This window comes from Crocodylus siamensis, chromosome 10 (genome assembly GCF_052110815.1).
Source record: "Crocodylus siamensis isolate JL-2025a chromosome 10, ASM5211081v1, whole genome shotgun sequence".
NCBI lineage: Eukaryota > Metazoa > Chordata > Crocodylia > Crocodylidae > Crocodylus > Crocodylus siamensis.
The window spans coordinates 50,473,478-50,495,166 of record NC_143404.1 but is presented as its reverse complement, the minus strand read 5'-3'; the positions used below and the strand labels follow the sequence as shown (position 1 = coordinate 50,495,166).

Genomic DNA, 21,689 nt, shown 5'->3' with positions numbered 1-21,689 from the left:
ATTCCTTCAGAAACAGCAGGAGAGGAGAGGGAGAATACTTGCAACCCCACCTGGTTTGCTTGTGTGGTATAGAGGAAGGCAGTACAGGAGTTGTAGGGGAAGCCACATAAAAATGGAGCTGAAAAGTGTGCCTCAATCATGATCCTCCCTTCATCTAGCTGTGGAGCTATGTAAATCACCAGCTACTAAAATAAAGTTATGAAGTATAATAAAAAAATTGCTATAGCAACTCCATGCCTCTGTGCTGACCTAGTTTGAGACAAAGGAAGTGCTCCTCAGCATCTGAATGCATGAAGCTGCAGTCTGCTGGAAGGCAAGTTGTGCTGATTGATTACAATGTTGCTTTATTAGCTCCAACTAACACTATAGATCAGCCTTGTCCAACATACCGCCTGTGGGCTGCCATGCGGCCCGCCAAGCCATTTCCTGAGGCCCGCGGTGCTGTGACAGGAAACGAAAGTAAACACTGTTTACTTTCATTCCCACCCCTTGCCCTCTCCCAGCCCCTCAGCAGCTTCCTAATGGCTGCTGAAGGGCTGGGGAAGGAACAAGGTTCCCACACGCACCACGTCAGACGCGGTGCGTGTGAGAAGAGGAGTAGCCATGTGCCCAGCCGGAGCAGCAGGGGCTCAGCTGCACTTTCCCCCTACCTGTGCTGGTCAGTCCCGAGCGGCACACGACTCCACCACCAGTTCTGCTGGCTGGTGCTGACCCGGGCGGGTCTGTCCCATCCGGAGCAGCACGCAGCTGAAGCCAGATTCCCACGTGCTGCTGGGGATGGGAGGAGCCCAGTCGGGTCTGCACTGGCCAGCAGAAGCGGTGGTGGAGCCGCGTGCCACTCGGGACAGGACAAGCCCGGCTGGAGCAGCAGGGGCTGAGCTGCATTTTCCCCCTGCCTGCGCCAGTCAGTCCAGAGCGGCACATGGCTCTGCCGCCGCTTCTGGCTGGTGCCGACCTGCCCGGGCTCCTCCCATCCCCAGCAGCACATGGGAATCCGGCTTCAGCTACATGCTGCTCGGGATGAGACAGACCCTCCCGGGTCAGCACCAAACAGCAGAGGCAGCGGCGGAGCCGTGTGCCGCTCAGGACTGATCAGCGCAGGTAGGGGGAAAGTGCAGCTGAGCCCCTGCTGCTCCAGCTCGACTCATCCTGAGGTTCATTTAATGTTTGTAAAATGCTTGGGGAGCCCCACATAGATGCACTGCATAGAAATGCAAAATATATTTTGACTTTTTGGTTGGCACCTTGGGCTGATATTTTCAAAGCTGAGTCAAAAAGCTGACTTCCATTAAAATGAATGGGATTTAGAGGGCTCCAAATCTTTTATGAACTTTGTAACATGCCTATCTATCCCTTTTTGCAAATCTCAGCCAGTTTGGAAGCTCAGCCAATGAACATAAGAGCTTCTGAACATAAGTGTATAAAAAGTGCCATGCTTGGTCAGCCCCATGGTCCATCTAGCTCAGTATCCTGTCCCGAACAGTGGCAGAGCTGGATGCTATAGAGGGAGAGTTTTAAACTGGTTAGACCCATTTCATTGTCACTTCCTGCAACTTCATTGGTGTCTAAGGTTACGTGACATCACTTCCTGATGTGATGCCACTTCCTGTGAGGTCTTTGACTATGGCTCACCGGCCCACTGAATGATAAAGAGTTAGTGATTCGGCCTCACATTCAAAACGGTTGGACACCCCTGCTATAAATTGTTCATACCTGCTTCCTCTTTGATTGGACTCCCATGAGAAAGATGTATATCTCAGCCTTGAACAAACCTCCCCACAAAGAGTGGAACCTCCTCTGTGTCCCTAATGTTCCTCTTTACATCCCTAAAATTCCTCTTTGCCTCAGATGTTAGCTAGTGTAAGACCACAGCCTCCATTCCCTGTCAGCAACCTGAGCTTCTGGCTGAAAAGGAGCAGCCTTGAGAAAGCGAGAACTACTGAGGGAAAGGGACATTTGCCCATCTGTGATTAGAAGACTCTGCTCTAGGAAATTAGCTGATTTAGCTTTCTCTTGCAGATAGAACACAGGCCTGAAAGGTACATGACAGTGTGTTATTGCTGTGTGACTTTTGACGGGGTTTGAAGAATTCACATTGGCAGTCTGGAACCAAGCTACACCTGTACAAAGATAGAGAGTGCTGCCCAGTAGGAATGTGCGAAACGGGCCATATTCAATTCAGATTCGGATTTGGTCCGAATCGGGGACAGTGACTTGGTTCGGATCACTGTCCCCAATTTGATTCAGCCAAATCTGAATCTGAAGATTCAATGCTGATTCGGAGTATCAGTGATTTGGCCATAGACACAGCTTTAAATGTCTTTTGTACATACCTCGAGGTAGCAGGCATGGCTCATAAATGCTGCAATGCTGGGGTACATGGATCGTCCACAGGAGTGTAGGGGGGTCCCCTGTGTGCTCAGCGGCTAACCGTGAAGTAGACTGGAAGTACTTCCGATCCACTTCTGGGTCCTCTGGGGAGCGCACAGGGGACCCCCTCCCCCTGGCACCCCCAGGCCCAGCGATCAGCTGCAGGGGGACCCTGGGTGCCCCCCCAGGCCCAGGAGGCACTTGTTGCCAAGCCAGGGGTGTGTGGGTGACCATCCCCCCCCCCCCCCCCCCCCCGCATGCTCCCTGGCAGACCCGGAAGTGGACAGAAAGTGCTTCTGGTCCACTTCTGGGTCTGCTGCCGAGTGCACTAGGGAGCCTCCCACGCTCCTGTGGGATGCTCTATCCACCCCAGCATCGCAGCATTCATGAGCTACCTTGAGGTATGTAGAAAAAACATTTAAAGCTGTGTCTATGTCCAAATCCCCAAATCTTTCCGAATTGATTTGGGGGGTTCTGATTCGATTCAGAGAAATTAAAGGGTCTCCTGATTTGATTTGGTGGCCAAATCTCTGAATCAGGCCAAATCTCTGCCAAATCAAATTGGGGACCAGCCGTACTGCCCAGATGCAAGCCATGAGGTCTAACAGCTGACCTCAGGGCTGGCACTTCAGCATTCTCTTGCAGAGGCAATGCCCGTAACATGTAGGAATTTCTTGCCACTGGTCAGGGCCCTGGAAAAGCATCAGAGAAACTGTGCCTGACCCTCGGCTGACTTTCCCTAAGATAAGTGAGAAGTAGCCCTACAGAACTCAGTGGGTGGGTGTGTCACACATTCATTTAATGCACAGTAGTTACTGCGCATTTAGTTAGTACTTCATTAAGTACTAACTAAATGCGCAGTAACTGTAGTAGAGCTGGTGCACAGTTTTTTAGTGACACTTATTGCACAATAGCCTAATACTACTGTGCAGTAGCATATTAGCACAGTTTTTGCCTGACACACTACTGCACAATCTTATTAGGCTACTGCACTTTAAGTGTCTCTTGTAGATGCACCCAGTGGCAAGCAAGAATAGTGTATGTCTCTAAATGACTCTCTTTGCATGTCTGCCTGATGCAGGGAAGTCATGCAAAAACCAACCACCACTTCTGCAAATTGTTCACAGTGGCTTCTGCTCACTCTCCTGAGCACATGAGGTAGGTAACTGGGCTGAATACCCATTTCTGCAAAGGATTGCGCAGATCCTGAGCCAACTGAACACTGGCCCCAGTTTTGGCTTTACTGGTATTGTTGAAAAGATATCACTAAGGAACCTTCCCTGCCACAGTGAGTCACCAGGACAGGACTTGGCCAGTTTTATTCAGGATTTTAACAGGTAGGGTCAACAGAAGAACCTTCCTACTTCATGAGAGGGAAATTCAGGCAGTCAGCAAATCAGAACTAGTGCGGTGTGCTTTTAACCAGAGGGCCCAAGCCAGGCATAAATCTGACATTCAGAACATAGAAAGCAGTAAACAAGCTGTCTTAACACATCCAAGGGCATCCTAACAATGCAAAACCATCATGCCCGAGTTCAGCAAACACACTGCTGATACATAACTGCATCCTTCAAAAACACTCCTTGTTCATGGAAGCTCTGTACACTGAAAACAGGCAAATGGTGAGTGCCTTGAATCTCCCATCTGTTCTGTCCTGGTGTTCTTTGTGGCATTGCAGAGCACACCCCATCCATCCCAACAGGAAAGGATTATGGCATTACATCAACCAGCTGAGGACAGTCTCATTTTTGCCTTTTCTCATTATGGCCTCTTCTAAGCAATTTAATACATAGGGCTTTGTGGCTGACCTGCAGCTGCTGTGTCCTACAGAATATCAGCAAGCCTGTTAACAGCACTGACTAGTTAATCAGTGCTCATCTTTCATTTTAAAACCTCTCTTTTTCATATCTCCTTTGTTTGTTCTTGTTTGACCTACTTAATGTGTTCACTCTCCCCCTTACAGAACAGATGACAACCTCTGGAGAACTTTGAGAAGCATTCTATTTAGGGACAATCAATTAGATTGTGTAGTTTCTGGGTTTTTGTTCCCTCAGATTGTATTTTATTACTAGGGACATTTGCATGAAAATAAGTTCTCTCTTTCTTAACAGTTCATCTGCTTCTGCAGTTTACTCAAGACCTCAAGTAAAAAATCCTTTGTCACATTGCAGCCACTTATTTCCCCAGCAACTTGCAGTGGTGGAACAAATAGACATAGTGGCATCAGGAGCATGTGAACTTTTAAGGAACAAAGACTGCTCTTCTCATCCTACTTGGTGGTTTCAGTCCTGTCCATCACCATCACCACAACTGGTATGAACTGGCAGTCTCAGCAGGGAAGTCCAAGCTTGAATGGCAAATGGACATTGAATATTGATAATGAGAAAGTGAACTGCTCTTCCATAAGGGCCCACTGCAGTCCAGTGTGTCACTGAAGTCCCGTGTAGGCTCTTTGGGGGGATTTACATGCTTAGGCCTTTACATAGGAGTGTATTTAACTAATATGTTTAAATCCTCATGTGGCGGGGCAAGTTGCTTCTTAACACTTTTAGCCAGTGGAAGGAAACCTGGTCTGTCCTAGAGACATACTGGGTTAGCAGTGGTGGGGAAGTAGCCCAGGGGAAGTTTGCCCTCTCACTTTGCTTGCTGTATATGTTGTACGGCTAGGAGTAGAATACCTTTAATAAACAGAGACTAAGATGACACAAGAAGTTGTCTCTCACCTCTTCCCAAAAGAACAAGCTTGAGAGAAGTTCTGCCAGGTGTCTGAGAATGTTCTATCAGATGTTTCTGAGGAGTGGAGGGCTAGAGTGTTCATGACCAGGTACTGTGATTGGCATTGCTATCTGACATACTGCTGCAATAAGCCAGAAGACAAGGAAATCTATCTACAATAAAAAAAGCTTTTGAACCATGTGCAGGTCCTGCCTCACCTGGAATCTCATAGATTTCCATGTGATGAATGTGCCCAACTCATAGCAAGGAAGCAGGATGGGGAGGCACAACTTCTCCTTCATTCTTGGGGTTAGTACTTCCATCATACCCATCCCTCATGGGCCAGCTCCATACGACCATGGCCATGCAGTATGTGGGGCTGCAGACTTAACATTCATCTGTTCTCTTCACTGCAAGGTAGCAGGGCTGGGAGTGGGGGTGTTAGTCAAAGTCCCATGGCCAAAGAAACCTGCACAAAAAAACAAACAAACCAGAGAGGCGTATGTGAGGTCAGCGCTCACTGCTCAAAACTGGAGCCTGGCTGGCTGGAGACAAGCTCGGGCTGCTGGCCAGGCTCTGAGCGACAGGATCACCTCTGCTGCAGCTCCAGAAGGTCCCCAGGACCCCAGAAAAGGCTGCTGCTGGGGCCAGTCCATCCCTTACCCCACCCAGGATAACCTGCCATGCACCAGAGGACATGTGGTGCAAGCGGTCCTCAAGAACAAGTAGCAGCAGCACAAGGTGTGCCACTGCTTTTTTTCCCCACGGAAGTAAATGTCCACACTTGTGTGGATGCAGCCCTGGTGGTTCAGCTGAAATACACTTTTCCTAACATGGAAGGGTTTTGCTTTGAGAATGAAGACTGGCACCATGCAAGGAGTCAAAGGGATTTAGCACCCTAATTCCTGACAGGTTTGAGCATGTCCCTCAGGCTTCTTTGAAATGTTCAGGTGAGAAATGTTACTTGCCTTACAACAGTGGAGGATTTGAGCTCAGTCCTGGGGCTGACAGAACAGGCAGCTAATCTGCTGGGATTCACTGTCTCTACATAAAAGTCATAATGGTATGAAGGGTTCCTTGCAGCATCCATTATTGCCACAGGATACCAAATCCAAAGGGCTAGAGAGTAATATGATGATGGTTGAAGCTCAGACAGTGTATTCACTGCATCCTGCCAGGAGGCACATGCAGAAAATATCTCACCAAAATTCAAGCCTCATTTCCTAAGGCTGATGTTCTGAATGTGGACATGCCATCAGCTCCTATGCAAGTCCACAAGTGTGCCATTACACTTCCAGGGCTGGACTCCAGCTGTGCAGGAGTCAGGCTAAGAACCTGGACAGAGAGCTTCCCTACAGAGCTTACACAGGTGTTGAATGTACACAGAAGACCAAGATCCAGGATATACCATGCCTAAAATAGAAGTAGGCAAGGCTAATGGAACATCATATGGTAGGCCTACTTTGGTCAACCAGTGTTATGTAACAGCACAATTTAGTGACTAAAGATCATGGATTACATACAGTCTCTGTCACATCAGTGCCACACTATTAACTTTAAGCCTCAGGAGGAGAATTTGGCTTGTGTTCTCCTGTAGCAACACCAGTACCCAGCTCTAGAACAGGAATCCCTGAATACTGATGCTTCAAGCTCCTTTATATTATCTATATATATTTTGCAATCAAGAGAATATACCCCAGATACTGCGGAGAACTGCACAGCAAGATGAGGAGCAGCAGGATGAGGCTGGAGGAAGACCTGTTGTATAATGAATTGTTATAAGTAGAAGTTTTCTATTTTTATCCCCGTGATTAGATTCTGAACTCTTTGAATCATCATTAATGTAACGCCCTGGAAGCAGCCTGCAGCCTCAGCTGAATGCTGCATAAAGTGTTCCCTGCTAATTCGGGGAATGTTTGAAATCATGCGTGTAGGCAGACCTGCGTCATGTATGCCGTGGTGTACAAGTTTTTTCATTTTTTTGATGGGGAGGGGAAGGTAGGGGACTTTTCCTTTTGCCAATTGAAAAGTCACTTGTTCCACATCCAGCCATTAAATACCATGTTGTTTGGTTTCTATATATAAAAGCACCCATGTGTTAGCAGTCAGATTGGATGGAGGAGGTGCAGCTACTTCAGAGATTAAGGGCATGCTGAGGCCAAAGGGGTAAGGACATGGGCTAGCGGGAATAAGCACAAGTTTCAGATAAAAAGATAAGATTGTAGATTTAAATTAGGTTGCTTTTCCCTGGTTGTACATGGTGATTAAAAGGCCTCTGGATGGGCTACATGGGAATTCAGAGCTCTCTTTGTGTGTTATGTAATTTATTTGGCACTGATCAAGACTTGAGGTGAAAAATTCAAGGCCTTCATAAGAGACCTGATGTCAGGTTCCTCACATTGCCTCTCCATTATACCAAGATTTAATCCATTGGGAATGCCCAGCAATAGTAGCGCTTCACAGCAGTTCTTACACCAGTTCATGCTTACTGGTATTTCTGCAGAGTAAAATCAGAGGCTGCCAAGAAAGGTCTGCCATCAGGAGCCACCGGGAACATAATAAAGCTAGACAAAAAGAGTGACAGGTGCAAAGAAAGAAATGCACTGATTGGCTAGGGGTGGGAAGGCAGGGAAGGGAAAGCGGGTGGTGGTGGGGAATGGAATGGGGGGGACAACAGACGGACAGAAATGGGAAAACAGTTATTCATGCTGTGATTCAGGCAGGCAGGCTGGAAAGGAAATGGAGCTCTTTATAAAGTCCCAATTTTTCAGGAATCAAGGCTCATTCAGCACTCAGTCACAGTGGAGCCACTGTGTCCACAGTGTAGGACATGGACTGGAGAGAGAGCAGACAAGGGCATCTTGGATTGGCGACTTGTGGTAAATGTTTGCATGTGGTATATGATTGTCTTGGGCTTGGCTGACTCCTCTGTTTGTGATGGTTCAGCCATTATGAAAGCCTGTACTGGCATTAACTCCAAGGAAACAGTGGAGGTGAAAAGCAAAGGCTGAAATATAAAGTCCTGTTAAATATTTATTCCAGTAGAATCGTATGCAAACTAGTTGCCGGTGCCCTGTAAATCCAGTTCCCAGCCTGCAGAGCACCCAGAGAAATATCTATCACCCAGCTAGAAGAGTCATGGTATACTCCTGCTGCCACTCTCACTCTCATGCACATACATATCTGTTCCCTATACATGCACACACCTGCACGCATACTGTAGACATCTGTAACTCCCACACACATATGTATATCTATATCTGACCCCATAGATTTACAACCATTCACACATACAATAAACCACACACCTTCACACTCCCCCCTTCTCTCTCTCTCTCTCTCTCCAGGCCAAAGACATATGTATAACCTTCACAAACAAAATAACATATACTTCCCCAAACATACATGGATGCGTATGCATCTCTTATCCAGGCCCATGTGCATACAGACATGCATGCCTCTATGCACTAATACTTCCACACATCTGAAAGCAGCAGTGGTCAGATAGGAAGCTACCGTCTCTAGCAAACCTGATTACAAGCAAATCCAACTGCTTCTCTGCTCTGTGGGACTGATTACACTGCAGGACATTTAAAAAAATGAGCACCACTTGATTCTGAAGTGGTGGAAAGCCTGTGCCATTGGACAGAGGTAAGCAGGCAATTCCAGGAGTCTGGGGTAGCAGGGAAAGGGGAATGTAGCCATGCTCCTTATTCATCTTTTTTCACTTCGTACTAAGTCCAGGGCTTAGGATTTGCTTTCTGCTCAAATAGATTTGAAATGGTTTCTACATGTCTTTTGCTGGCTCAATCCAGCAGCAAGGGAGTTAATTATTTTAGCATTTAGGCACATAAGAAAAAATCACAGTGCTCTGCCTTCTTGTTGGCTGGAAGAGCCCCCGAATGGTAGAAATGGCTACGCTGAAAGAGCTTGTGCTTGCTTGCAGATGTCTGTTTAATTAGCCGATGTGTGACACAGCAGAGAAGTTTGAGAGGTGCCACTGAGACACATGCTGGCTTCCACAGTGATTACATGGTGGCTAAATCTCTGCATCTCTGGGACCTCTGCTCTCTGCTTCATAAACATGAATTACAGCATCCAGGCAATAGAGGTGGGCACATGGGATCCCAGTAAATAAAGACATCTCTGTGCCACATGGTCTGTGCTTCTCCAGTAGGAATAGAGGTGGCTGTGAGGGGCCCAGGGGCCATCACAGAGGCTACAATTCAGTGACTCTTTGTTCAGCATCACATTCCATTTTCTGTCCTAAACAGTGAGAGCCAGACCAGGAAGGAATTGCACTGCAGCCACAGAGGCAGCTGGGGGTAGGGGAAGGGAGATATGGAGGAGGAAGCCACTGCCAAATCTTTGCCACCAGAAGACCCAGCGGAGACCAGATGGTTCTAGCTGCAGATTCTCCTCCCCACATGGCAGAAGGTTGAGTTGGAGAGGGCTACTGCAGAAATAAGTCCCGCTGCATTCTTAGTGCTGCTGCTGGTAATTCCTGGTTTGTCTGTTGCATCTAGATTTTGCTTACAGATCCCATGTTGTCCTTCCTGGCTCTGGGCTCTCTTGTTGCTGCTCCTTTCACCAGCCTGTCCAACCCCAGAGGAGATGTCAGGGGTCCAAACACACTGGTGCTCAGTGACAGGTTCCAGAGACACATGGTTGGGCACACCAGCATTCTGCAGAATTAACATTGTTCGTGCATCCTCTGGGGCCTTGACCCACAAGGTGTGGTGTGGCTTAACTCCCATTAAAGTTACTTTATGATACAGAATTAAGTCCCAAGCCTCTAACTAATAATTATGCCTGAGCTTTCTAACTGTTACTCCAAAAAAGCCGGATTTTCTCCAGTCATTGCAACTCTTGTTCACTCTGGACCCTAACAGTGCAAGCTTCTGTTTTTACATTGTTAACTATTGTATATTTGCTTATATTGACAAAAGCATGGAGTTATCCTGTGACTATGGGTAAAACCTAGGTGTCACCAACCCCATTCCAACTGCCCCCTTGTGTAGGGGGAGGAGTGTGGATACACAAATACCTATTTTTGTGGCCTGCAGCAATGCTGTTGCCCTCCTGGGTGGTCAGAGATTGTTCTGAAGCTTCTGCAAACCTCTCCTGACTTTGGGAATGGGCAGATATCTGCAGGAATGTATCTGGCTCCAGAACCAAGCAAACTCCAAGCCCAGAGTTTCATTCCAACTGTGAATGCACAGTCTCCTCCTGTGAGCTCCTGGGAGGGACAGATGGATGCCTCAGTGACTGAAAAAACAGCCCTTTAGTCAGCAGTTAGTCATCAGTAAGTGTTGTGTATGAGGGACTGCTGAGCACTGCTTACAAGAATAAAAGGTTCTCTATGACTTTCCCAGCCCTGCCTGGCACTCTCCCTTCTCAGTGCCGTTTTCTTCCTTAGTTGTTCTTGGGGTCTTCCGAGAGCCTGTTTGAGTCCGCAAGGCATTTGTGTGCATGCTCTGGGAGTTGGTGGGGGAGGGGGTGCTTTAATTAGAGCAGATCCTGGAAGGGTGGCCTCCTTGAATTCAAGATCTGCTCTAATTAAAGCACCTGGAGCATCATGTGTATCAACATCCCCATGCTGAAAAATGGTGGCAGGGGCACTTTAACTAAAGCTCATTTGATGAGCTTTAGTTAAATCACCCCCACTGCCATTTTTCAGCAAGGGGACACTGACACATGTGATGCCAGAGTCTGCTGGAGCATGGTAATTACCATGCTCTAGCAGACTTGATTAATCGATGCAGCTCTGATGCACTGTAATTACAACGTGTCAGAGCAGCCTCTCTGCACATGTATAGGCATCCTCAGTGCTCAGCCTTGCATTGCCTAATCTGCCCTACACACCAAATCCAAAAATATAGACCAAGAGCAATAAACAAGGCATGGGAATGAATTCCATGCAAGCTGTGATAGTGCATGGTGCTGCCTGGGTCACCCTCAAATAGCCTCAGCCTAAAACCCAGATAAGAGTCATGCCCCGTAAGGATGAAAGGACCATAAACATGGAGAGAGACGTATAGCTATGGGGAATGTGTCTTGAAGCTTCCACAGATGGCTTCTCCCAGATGAGAAGGACCCTGGTCCCAGGAAGTAACCTTGTGAGCTGACTCAGAGTAGGATGATGGAGCTTTCCAAACCTATATTGTACAGCAGCAGCAGCAGCAACAGAGCAAGAGCAGCTGGCTTTGTACTTTCAGCCAGTGATGAATAGATATGAGGCTGCTGCTTTCTGAGCTCATGCCTGCTTCATGATTCCAGAGACTCAGCCTGGCTGTGCCACTCTACCAAGACAGTATGGTCATATGATGGATGTATAGGATCATCCGTACATCTTTAACCGTTATCATCATTGTATTCCAGGACTCTCTTCTCCACCTGTTGTCTTCCTTTTGTCAAATGCACTGAACCAAAATGAGAGAGACCTAATCCTTTCAGTTACATTAGGAGGCAACCATGAGGCATCAGTTACCTTAGGAGGGCAAATATCATATGCAGTGAAGCCTCCCTCACAATGGAAGCTTCTCATGTCAAAAGGAAGGCTTTATTCAATGCTCACTGAAGCCCAGTGTAATGTCTCCCATCATCTCCAGCAGGACTTGGATCATGCCCTCAGACCTGTAATCCCCCAGAGACATCACTGGAAGAAAGGAGAAAAATAGCAACAGTGGATCCCATTGGAGGGAGATCTCAGCAGGGCATGATGATTTTGCTCAGGCCAAGCTAGAAGCCATCCAGGGTAAGAGCCATCAACTCCCGCAGGATTGGAGCTTGCATTTATTTTTCTAAACCTTGTGGTTTCAAAGTGAACCTGCTGATCATGAGCCCAGTGATGCCGCCGACCTGAATCTGCAGGCAGACATCTCCTGTGCCTTAGCTGTCACTCAGAGCTTTCCCAGTCTTCAGCAGGCAGAAAACTAACCCCAGCTCTATCAAGTTAGATCATGGGCAGGCAAAATCCGGCCCAGGGGCCAGATGCAGCCCACCAGGCCATTCTATCCGGCCCACATGGCCCCTAAACAAGTTACAAAATGAATATTTATCTGCCCTGGGCTGCCTGTCATATGGCCCTCGATGGCTTGCCAAAATTCAGTAAGCAGCCCTTTGTCCAAAATAATTGTGTGCCCCTGAGTTAGGTTCACACGCTTGTTGGAACATATGAGATCTATGAAGCTCAGGCTTGTTTCACACATAGCTGCTTCTTGGGATGCAGAAAACCCAAGGAACAAAGACCTGTGGGATGTCATGTGGCATTGCCTGCCATCTTCCGCGGCCATCAGAAAGCAGGGCCAGGGCTGAGTAACTGAAGACAGACCCTATTACAATAAGCTGGGGGAGGAGGGGCACAGCAGCTCTTTCCCCTGGAACCTTGGCTCCTTCTTTGGTGAGCAGAAATGTGCCTTTACCTCCAGCTACCTGTCAGAAACCTCTGACTTCTTCAACACACTAAAGCTTGTCTGCCTTTGATCAAAATCCCCTCCTCTTTCTCTTGGTTATCACCCTCCTTGCCCTTTCCCCATGGGACCTCATGGTTTGTGATAACTGAGTAGCTTCTCCTTGGAGCACTGGAATCATGAGCTTTTCCCAGAGAGTGGGCTGGTAGTGTGCCCAGCACGTGGCTGAAGGCTGCCCTGGGGAGTTGTCAGTGACTCCCTGATGCTCCATCAGAGAAGGCATAACTAAGCATCCTGGCAGGGCAGCTTGGGGCAACTCAGGCCATGCAGGGCAGAAATAGTCCAGCTCCAGCTGCCGCAGCTCACAACCCTTGATAAATTTGCAAGCTGCAGGGGTCACGGATTTGGGAAAATCAATTTTATGCTTTTCATCCTCCCAAATTAAAAACATGGCAGCAAAGAGGGGTTTTTCCCCCTCCCTGAATCTCTCTAGGAAGCAGTAAGGATTTCAGTAGGGAACTGAAATGTAATAAAAACAGCTTAATCTGGCTAAGGGGGATACTGGCTCAGCAGAGAGACTGCTGTCACCTCTGCCCTACTGGGGTGGGAGTCAGCAAAGAAGCAGCAGGACAGGGATTTGCATTATTTTGCCTTGGAAAGAAATGGAGGGCCCTCATCTCCCAGTACTAATGGCAAAGTTCACCTACACCCACCACCCAGGGGCATGGGAATGCCAGTTGCAGGGTTTGATGCCAGCAGAGTGCTGTGCAGGAGGGAAAGGCACCTTTTTGTTGCCATTAAATCAAAGGAACTCCCCTTCTTGTATGAGGAAAACCTGTCCTCCTTGAATCCCAGCTTCTCAGATTCCAGCGTAGGCAAGATGCATGCATAATTGATACAGCAGCACATCATCCTGAAATAGAGAGTTATTGCTCCCAGCAAGCCTACTGGTTTCCCATGCATTTAAAAATTGCCCTCCTACCCATGGCACAGTCCTCATTGTCCTCTATTCCCCTCCCCTAAGGAAACAGCCATCCTTTCACTCTCATACCATTACTGGTGAAAGAGCCTTCCTTTCTGTGGCTTCTGTTGCATCTTCTCTGTACCTCCTGGCCTCTATATTCTGTTCCCTGTCTCAGCTGACTCTTTATATAAGATGTTTCCCATCTTTACTCATTTCTCTTTTCCTCCATGCGATCATCTTTAATTTAAGGCAGTTTTGTTTAATTCTGAGGCACAGCATCTACAGAGGACAAAATACAGCAGATGATGATGTGCTTTATGGCTGGCAGACTGGACAAAAAATTCAATAACTAAAGTTTCTTCTAATACAAGTCAGGAGATTTCCAGCTGAAATATTGACCCCCTTTATCTGCATTCTAAGAGGCATATGTACTGTCAATATTGTGAAAAATCCCAGTAAAGACAGATCAACATCTACATTAAGTTTTCCTGAGGAAATATACTCGGGGGGGGTGTATGTCCAGATCTGGCTCAAGGTTTTATTGTTTGCTATACTTATATAATTGTAGTAGTGGCTTAGTAAAAATAGCTCTTCATTTAGGGCTCAGTGTTAACACATCCTAATCCATGAGTTGTGGTGCAGGACCCAAAATGCAGTGTGAATCTGGGGGTCAAGAGAGCCATGGGACTGAACAGCAGAAGAAACCACACTGGAGGCAACAATCAGCTGAGTGCCACACACCAGAGCACCATGGTGGCTTCTACTGGGGCAGGTTGAATGAAGTTGAGATGGGCAGGCATTATCACAACTAGCCTGTGGGCAGTCAGACTCAGGGTCAAGGACCTGAGTCCAGAGCAAAAATTCAGAATAAGGTTATGGCCAGGGTTTGGAGATGGCAATCACACCAGAGTCCAGATACCAAAGTCATGATTGGAGTCAAAGAACCAGAATGGTGATCAGAAATAAGCCAAGGCAAAGTAGCCAGGTTTAGGGTCCTGGGGTCAGGAATAAGCCAGGATCAGGATACCAGTTTCAGGATTTGGTCCCTTCTAAAGTTTGCCACAGTCTCCCTGCCTATTCATGCATGTCAGGCAGTATCACCATTAGCAGGTTTGATCTCTTTCCATAGACTAGATTCCGAAGACTGAATTCTTTCCTACTTTGGAGCTATTACTATTTCTTCCATTTCTTTCCATTCCTGGTTTCAGTCCTTAGCCAGCTGGTTGACACTATGTTAACTTCAGAGCACAAGCAAGCTATGAGCTGTCTGGCACTTGCATGGTTCTTTAGTTTTTCTTAATTCTGCCGAGTCAGAATGATCAGGGACTTGAAACAGCAACCTGGACCTTCCCAGCCCAGCTTGCCTTGTAGCTGGGCACCAAGGGCATGTGCCAAATGGCTTCTATCTGAGGGCATGACAAGAGTCTATGCAAGTGTGTGCGCACCTATTAGAAGGATTGGGTGGGATGTGACTGATGGTGAGCTGCAAGGCAGAGGCTGCAAAAAGGGGTGTTTTTGGAGGAAAGTGGCTCCATAAGCCTGATCGTCATGCATGTTAGAACCATAAATGTACATACAAAATGCAGAGGCAATTGCATGCTTAACTTGTACATATAGCAGTCATGTGCATGAATTGGGTAACTGCCTGCACCAGTGACCAAAAAGGCACCTACTTGAACAGCCACTCAGTCTGTAACTGGAAAGTGCATCAATATGGGTACACATTTGGCACCAGTATTGTCTGACAATTGGGCCCTACATTCTACTGTGGTGGGAGATAAGGGAAATGGGGCAGTATGAACTCAGCAGCTCTGCATGCTTGGTACAGTGGGGGCTGACAGCACAGAGCAAACCAGTAAGTGAAGTTCCTGCATTACAGCTTTGTACCTGAACATGACGTAAGTTTGCAGGTGAAATAAGAGTCAGGTTTTTCTGCACAGATGCATCAGGCAACATCAAACAAGTCCTGCTTTTGTCTAACTCCAATGCACAATCTCCTAGGCAGATAGCAAGCTCAGTGTAAGGGCTCTGACCTGAGCAGAATCCACAGGCTGCCACAAGGGAAATCCTCTGCGTCATCCTTACCTTTTTCCAACAGCCCACAGAACCAGTGTTTCATCCTTGCCAAAGGTGAAGGGAGCCTTTTCTTCCACCCCAATGGGCAGAAGCCCCCAAAGATAGCCTCTCAAGACCTCCCGCCTGACTCCTATTGGACCACCCATTGCACATTCTTCATATAGGCTCTGCCCCATTCACAAGAGATAGGGCAGCTGTGTCCACCCTTGGAACCCCAGCCATTGCCAGGCAGCTGTTGCCCAGGGAGGCTGATGGTTTAAGTTGGAGACAGGCTTGTCAGCAACCAGAGAGGAAATGTGATTGCTCTTCCTTTCTCTTATGTATTTTTCCCCACTTCTGCCTAGCAGGTTCTAGCATATCACACACCTCTGCTGAGCGAGTTCTGTGCAGGAGAGGGGTGCTGACCCATGAATGACTAGCAAGCAGGCCTGCAGCAGAAAGGGGATGAAACACTCAACATGTAGCTCAAGCAGGCTCTAGCTATGGCTGTGACTGATAGCAAGGATCTGTTATTGCCTTGGAGCTGGTTCACCTGGAGATGCTGAAATCCAGCTGGGAGCCTCACAAGAACATATATGTTTGACACTCATTTAGAACAAAGCTCTTCTTGGGAAAGTTTCAACAGCTCTGCTCCTCAGCTGAGTGCCAGGAGCCTGCCACTCTGCTGCTCAGGCATGCTGTCACCAGCTCTGTGGGCAAAAAGAGGCATCTGGGGAGGGTGAGCCAAAGGAGAGCTGAGATATGAAATCTGAATGTTGCACTGGGCTGTGATAGAAGCTGCTGGAAATGGATTTATCAGGATGGGGATGCTTCAGAGCACAAGTCTGGAGTGAGCCCAATCCACCTAGCCTGACTGTGTTGCTGCCTTTTGAAGTTAATGTTGCTGCTATGCAATGCGGAGCTAGTGTCCTGCTCCTGATGAGTATAAACCAGTAATACGGTCAGGGAATATGAAGGTAAAAGAAAGTCCTTTGGGACAGGACCTGTTCCTTCGTTCACACAGAGTCTCAGAACTTCTGGAGATGCATCATTAGTAATAGACAACAATACAGCTAAAAGAACAATATTAGAGAGTAAGCTTTATGGGGGAAGGTCCATTGTTTCGTTTCGGGTTTGTACAGCACCTAGTGCAGTGTGCCCTGCTACATCCCTGATGCTTCTAGGCATGACTGCCATGCAGATAATATGAAATAAGGCACAGTGCTACAGAGGCATATGTCTGAATCATGACCATAGTTCTGAGGACATGCTTTGTTTGTTCAGCACCTGAAATTGCAATTGGTAAGAATTGCCTAGAACACCCTGAAGTGCACTGAGCCTTCACTTGGTGATGATTCAGCTGTGATCAGTCCAAGAAGGGGTTTGGTCTCTGCCTAATCACCACTTGTGCAAACCACAGAAAAACTACATAGTTAGAAAAGTCTGCTTGGAGGGATCCCCTTCTGGAACTGTGTAGAAGGCTGCAAGAAGAGGCTGAGACAGTGGCTGAGCTGCTTTGGATTTGAGGGTTGGTATCACTGGGGGTGCTTTTGGGAGTGAGGTGCATTGGCAGAGCTGGGCTAAAAGTCAGGAGTGAAGTGCACTGGCAGATTGTCGTAGGGAGTTGGTCTGTGGGTTCTGGGTGAGGTAAACTGGCACAGTGATGAGGTATGGGGCAGAGTGGCAGGTACCACCTGACCCCACACTTTTTTTAGCAGCAGCTCCTCTCCCAGAGTTTAAATTCGTTCTCACTATTAATGTCCAGAAAGAGAAAAGGGACAACAGCAGCTTCCTAGGTCATAAAACAAGATGGCAGGCCCCTCTTTTTGCCAGCCATTGTGCTGAGCAGATGCCTGCCCAGATGCACCAAGCCCCATCAGAGCCAGCACTACATCCTGCTCTCTGATCCTGGTACCTCCCTGCTCTAGGGAATGGACATCTTCACCATCTTCTTCCCCTCCCCCAGCCAAGCTGCTCCTGTGTCTCACTTTTCTACTGGAGAAGCCAGCATGTTCCAGCCTGCAGGTGTAAATTGCACAGTGGTGAAGTCCAAGGTGGGATTCTCTAGGAAACTAAAACACAACAAACACAGCCCTTCTGTGCCTTTCCATGGCAGGAGGTCTCCGCAGCTGCAGCTGTTCAGTCCAAACAGTGATAATGGAGTGTTTGCTACCCAGGAGTCCATGAGTTCTGCAACCAATTGCTGAGTTCAAAAAGCAGGAAGGGATTTTTGCAAAGCACATGCCCATTAAAGCCAGGAGCTTGTGGTACCTGGAGTTCAAGGCATTAATAATGGCAGAGGAAGGCTTCCCATCCTCCCCTCCAAAAAAGCTAGTAGCCTACTGAGGTGTATTCGCAGATGCATTGTTTGCAAGGCAAGGGAAGTGATTTGTCTGCTGTGTTCAACATTTGGGAGGCCTCACCTGGAGTACTTTGTCCACTTCTGGGCAGTGCAACTCAAGAAGGACTGAGGGGGAAATTTGATAACAGTCTTCAATATCTGAAGGGTTGTTATAAGGAATCTGATGATAGACTATTCTCTGTGGCCACAGGGAACAAGACAAGGTGTGATTGTGTTAAATTGTAGCAAGGGAAATTTAGGCTGGATATTAGAAATAATTTTCTTACTGTGCGTGTGGTTAGGCATAGGAACAGGCTACTCACAGACACTGAAATATCCATCTTGGGAAGTTTTTAAGAGCAGGTGATACAAACACTCACCTAGGATGGTATAGACAAGGATGATCCTGACTCAAGCAAAGGGTCACTAAAGGACCTCCTGAGGACTCTTCCAGCCCTTCTTTTCTGTGACTGTCTGATTCTAACAGTAGCCCTAGTATGTTGATCCATCTGGTGAGCAATAGTGTCTGAAGGTCACAGCCATCTGGCATCTGTTTGCTGAGGTTTCTAGAATAGTCATGACCAGTAATATTTGAAATTACCCCTGAATGAAGCACTCATTGCAGGAAACAGCCAGTCATCAACCCTGTGATGGACTAGATGAGACATAATCAACCTTTTCCAATTTCTTTACTATGGAAGCAAGTTCACAAGAGTCACCATCCTAGCGAGCATTGGAAGGCCAACGACAGAATAAGCCATTGAGATTGAATTTGCACTCTCCCAAAACCATGGTCTGCCCATGTCAGAGCAAAGCCAGGATAGCAGGATAGTGTACAAGAAGCTGGCTTGGCCTCTGCTTAAAACTTGAGCCCATGAAGGACGGCAGTCTCCTGAGTCATCAACACAGCAAGTTTCACCAGTTCTAACAGTTAAACCCCAATGCCTCACTACTTCTGCCAGGCAACTGAAGGGTTTGGTTTGCTTTTGCCATGGAAGTAACAATCCCATCAGCATCCAGAGCTGTACTGGAGTCAGCTGCAAGGATGATGCAGGATATTCTCTCAGCTAAGTGTCCCTCATGGATACTGCAGATGGATCTTGCATGGGGAATGGTCATGTTACCACCAAGCTTAGTGTCAGCATGCAGACTACTTTGCTTCATTATTTAGGGCATAAGAGAGGCAGGCTGGGGTTGCACTAATATCAGAGTAAAGTCCTAATCCCTCTGAGCTTTGAAGGTTCCTGCAACGCAGGTTTTCAGGGCCTTATATTGAGAGAGAGAGGAAATAAAGGGCATGTGGGGCACAGCAGTCCCAGAGAGAAAGTGAAACAAAGAACTCTGCTCTCCTAGAACCCATGCAGCCTGCTCTGTCTCTTGCCTTTGGGTCCATGCACTGGTCCTGAAGCATCACAAGACCTCCTTGTGCCAGAAATAGTGATATCTGCCCAGGGTTAGTGTACACAAACAGGAAGCTCAAAACTTTGGGCCAAGTGTTGCTCTATAGTCAGCACAGGTGAAACACAGGTGTGGAGGAGCAGCTAAACTGGCATCAGACAGGAAAAGAGGAACCCCAAGTACTCAGAGCCCTAGCAGGGGTTCAGGGGTTGTTCCAGGAACATATCCTCCTTGAGCCACTCTCAGGTCTAGGGCTTGGATGGATGGGTTGTAGGAAGAAATCTCCCAAAACACAACTAGGTTTTCACCTTAAAGCAGCATAAATAACTGCAGGCAGGGGAAAAGACCCAGGTGGGATGGGACTGCTTCTCACTCTGTGCATAGCTGTCTCCAATAAAGGCTGTGAAAGCAGAATGGAGGATGCTGTTTCCCGCCTGCCTGTTGTTCTTGAGAACCAGCCCCCGGCTGCTCTGCAGGCACCAGCCCTGGTGTGGAAGGGATGCAAGAGCTGCATCCCCCAGTTTCCTAGGCTCCCTCAGACCTACTCACAGCCCCTTCTGGAGGTGTAAGGTGCTTGCTGAGGTGGCAAAAAAACTGTAAATTAAAGCTGGGAAAGAGTTCTGTGAACTGAGACCTTATCCCTCCCACAAACTGTGCTTCTCTTGCCTGGGCCCACAACTAGCATGGCAAGTTAGCTGACATGTTCAGACTCCCATTTACACTCAGACATGGGACAGAGGCAGTACTGGAGGTGTACACCCACCTGTGATCAGGGCTGAGCATTTAGAGGCGGGTCTGAGATGCTGTAATGTGCACATAGAACAGGTTGGAAGGTATACACCAAAACAGTCTGGACTCACTCAAGCCCATCAGTTTATTTGGACCTCTGTGTGTATTTGTTTCTACAGAAAATCCCTGTATGTGAGTATATAATACACATTACACTATGTAACATACCATATGGTGTAGTGCTTAAGCACTGTGCTCTATATGAAATGGCTAGGGAGAATATATACTGCAGTGTACAAGATAGGTACCATATATATGAACTGGGTTCTGTGTGAAGTAGGTATAATATATATACACATTGCACTATACAAGGCAAGTGTACTGTCTACAAACTGTGCACTGTAGGACGTTCCATCTGAAAGACATCTGTACAGAGTGCATGTATGAAGAAAGTATAGTGGATGTTGTGTGACGGAGACATGCATAGATTCTTTATGCTATATACCACGTATATGGCACCTTAGATAAGGCTTATTCTCAGTTACATGGACATAAACCTGGCAGCTCTACTGAAGAGAATTTTAAAGTAGCCACTTACCCAAACAACAGAAGCATGCTGCCCTGAAGGGCAAGAGACAAGGAACAGCATAGGATCTTCACACTAGGGAGACAGTTGGGCAGCGGGGGAGTGAGAAGGAAGCAGCCAGGATTTAGCCATGAGCAGCCCCCACCTGCCCGCCTCCCCCCCCAGCAGGTCTTTAGTGGCTGCAGGTGCAGCAGTGCTCATCCACTGTCCCCCAACCACAGCTGAGTGAATATGTCAGGCCACACAACTAGACATTGTGAGACACTGTCACACAAGAGCATGCCTTGCAGGACACAACATCTGGTCTACCATGTGGCTCACCTTTGTTGTTGTGCATGCCAGTAAATGACTACCTCTGAGAAATCCTAGACTGGGCCTTCAGTTGGTGACATTTCTCCCCCACTCCTGCCACCAGGCCCTTGACTAGTAAACTGTGTCATAAAGCCAGGACCCTGCATTTCCCTCCCCCCCATTCCCTGCTTCAGGTCAAAGTTTGTGCTTCACTTAATTGTAGATTTTTCCTGTTCCTTCACATCACCCCTGTGTGCATGTGAGTTATTTCCTCATGAAGGCTCAGCTTCAAGGCAGCAGCTGGTTCCTGCTTTCACCCAGCCACAGAGCTTGGTTTGACTGAGACCCAAGGAGCTTAAGTGATTGGCCCAAGGTCACCTCCAGGGCCAGGGACTCAAGAGTGGGGTTAGAAACCAAAAACCTTCCAAGTCCATAGTTGCTAACTACTAGCCTATCCTGCCTCATGACAGGCTCCATGGCAGTGGCAGTGGTGTGCTTGTTGTGAACATACTTGTGGCAGGAGAAATACCCAGATTCAGATCCTGCTTCATGTTTCTGATTCTGCTTTATTGCACTTTGAGTGAGAGGGTTTGTGTGGGAAGGTGGCTGTCTTGCAGGCTTAGCCATCTCACTCTGCTGTGGGCAGAGGCAGTGGGCTGCTGGGCTGTACCCTGTTAATGCATGCGTTAGCAATTTTACTAAAAGCCCTAAAGCTGGGAAAGTGCTTGTCTCCTGGACTAAGGGTGAGTTGTCCCCTTGCTCTTCTTGCATTTCTTGGGCAATGAAGTGTGAGCAATTGGGGATGGAGGGTACACCTGAGATGTTCCC

At 47.6% G+C, this 21,689-nt stretch overlaps 1 protein-coding gene across 3 annotated transcripts in view; it reads left to right on the top strand.

Moving 5' to 3' along the window:
• Positions 1 to 21,689, top strand: part of DLGAP4 (DLG associated protein 4) — a 359,708-nt gene that overhangs the window by 210,855 nt on the left and 127,164 nt on the right. For 2 of the 3 annotated variants that reach the window (XM_090064374.1, XM_090064373.1), the window contains one exon: positions 11,700 to 11,842. The exons of the other annotated variant lie outside the window; for it this stretch is intronic. The gene's annotated coding sequence lies outside the window, so the exon portion shown is untranslated. The remainder of the gene's footprint in view (positions 1 to 11,699; positions 11,843 to 21,689) is intronic. 3 annotated transcript variants of the gene reach the window in all.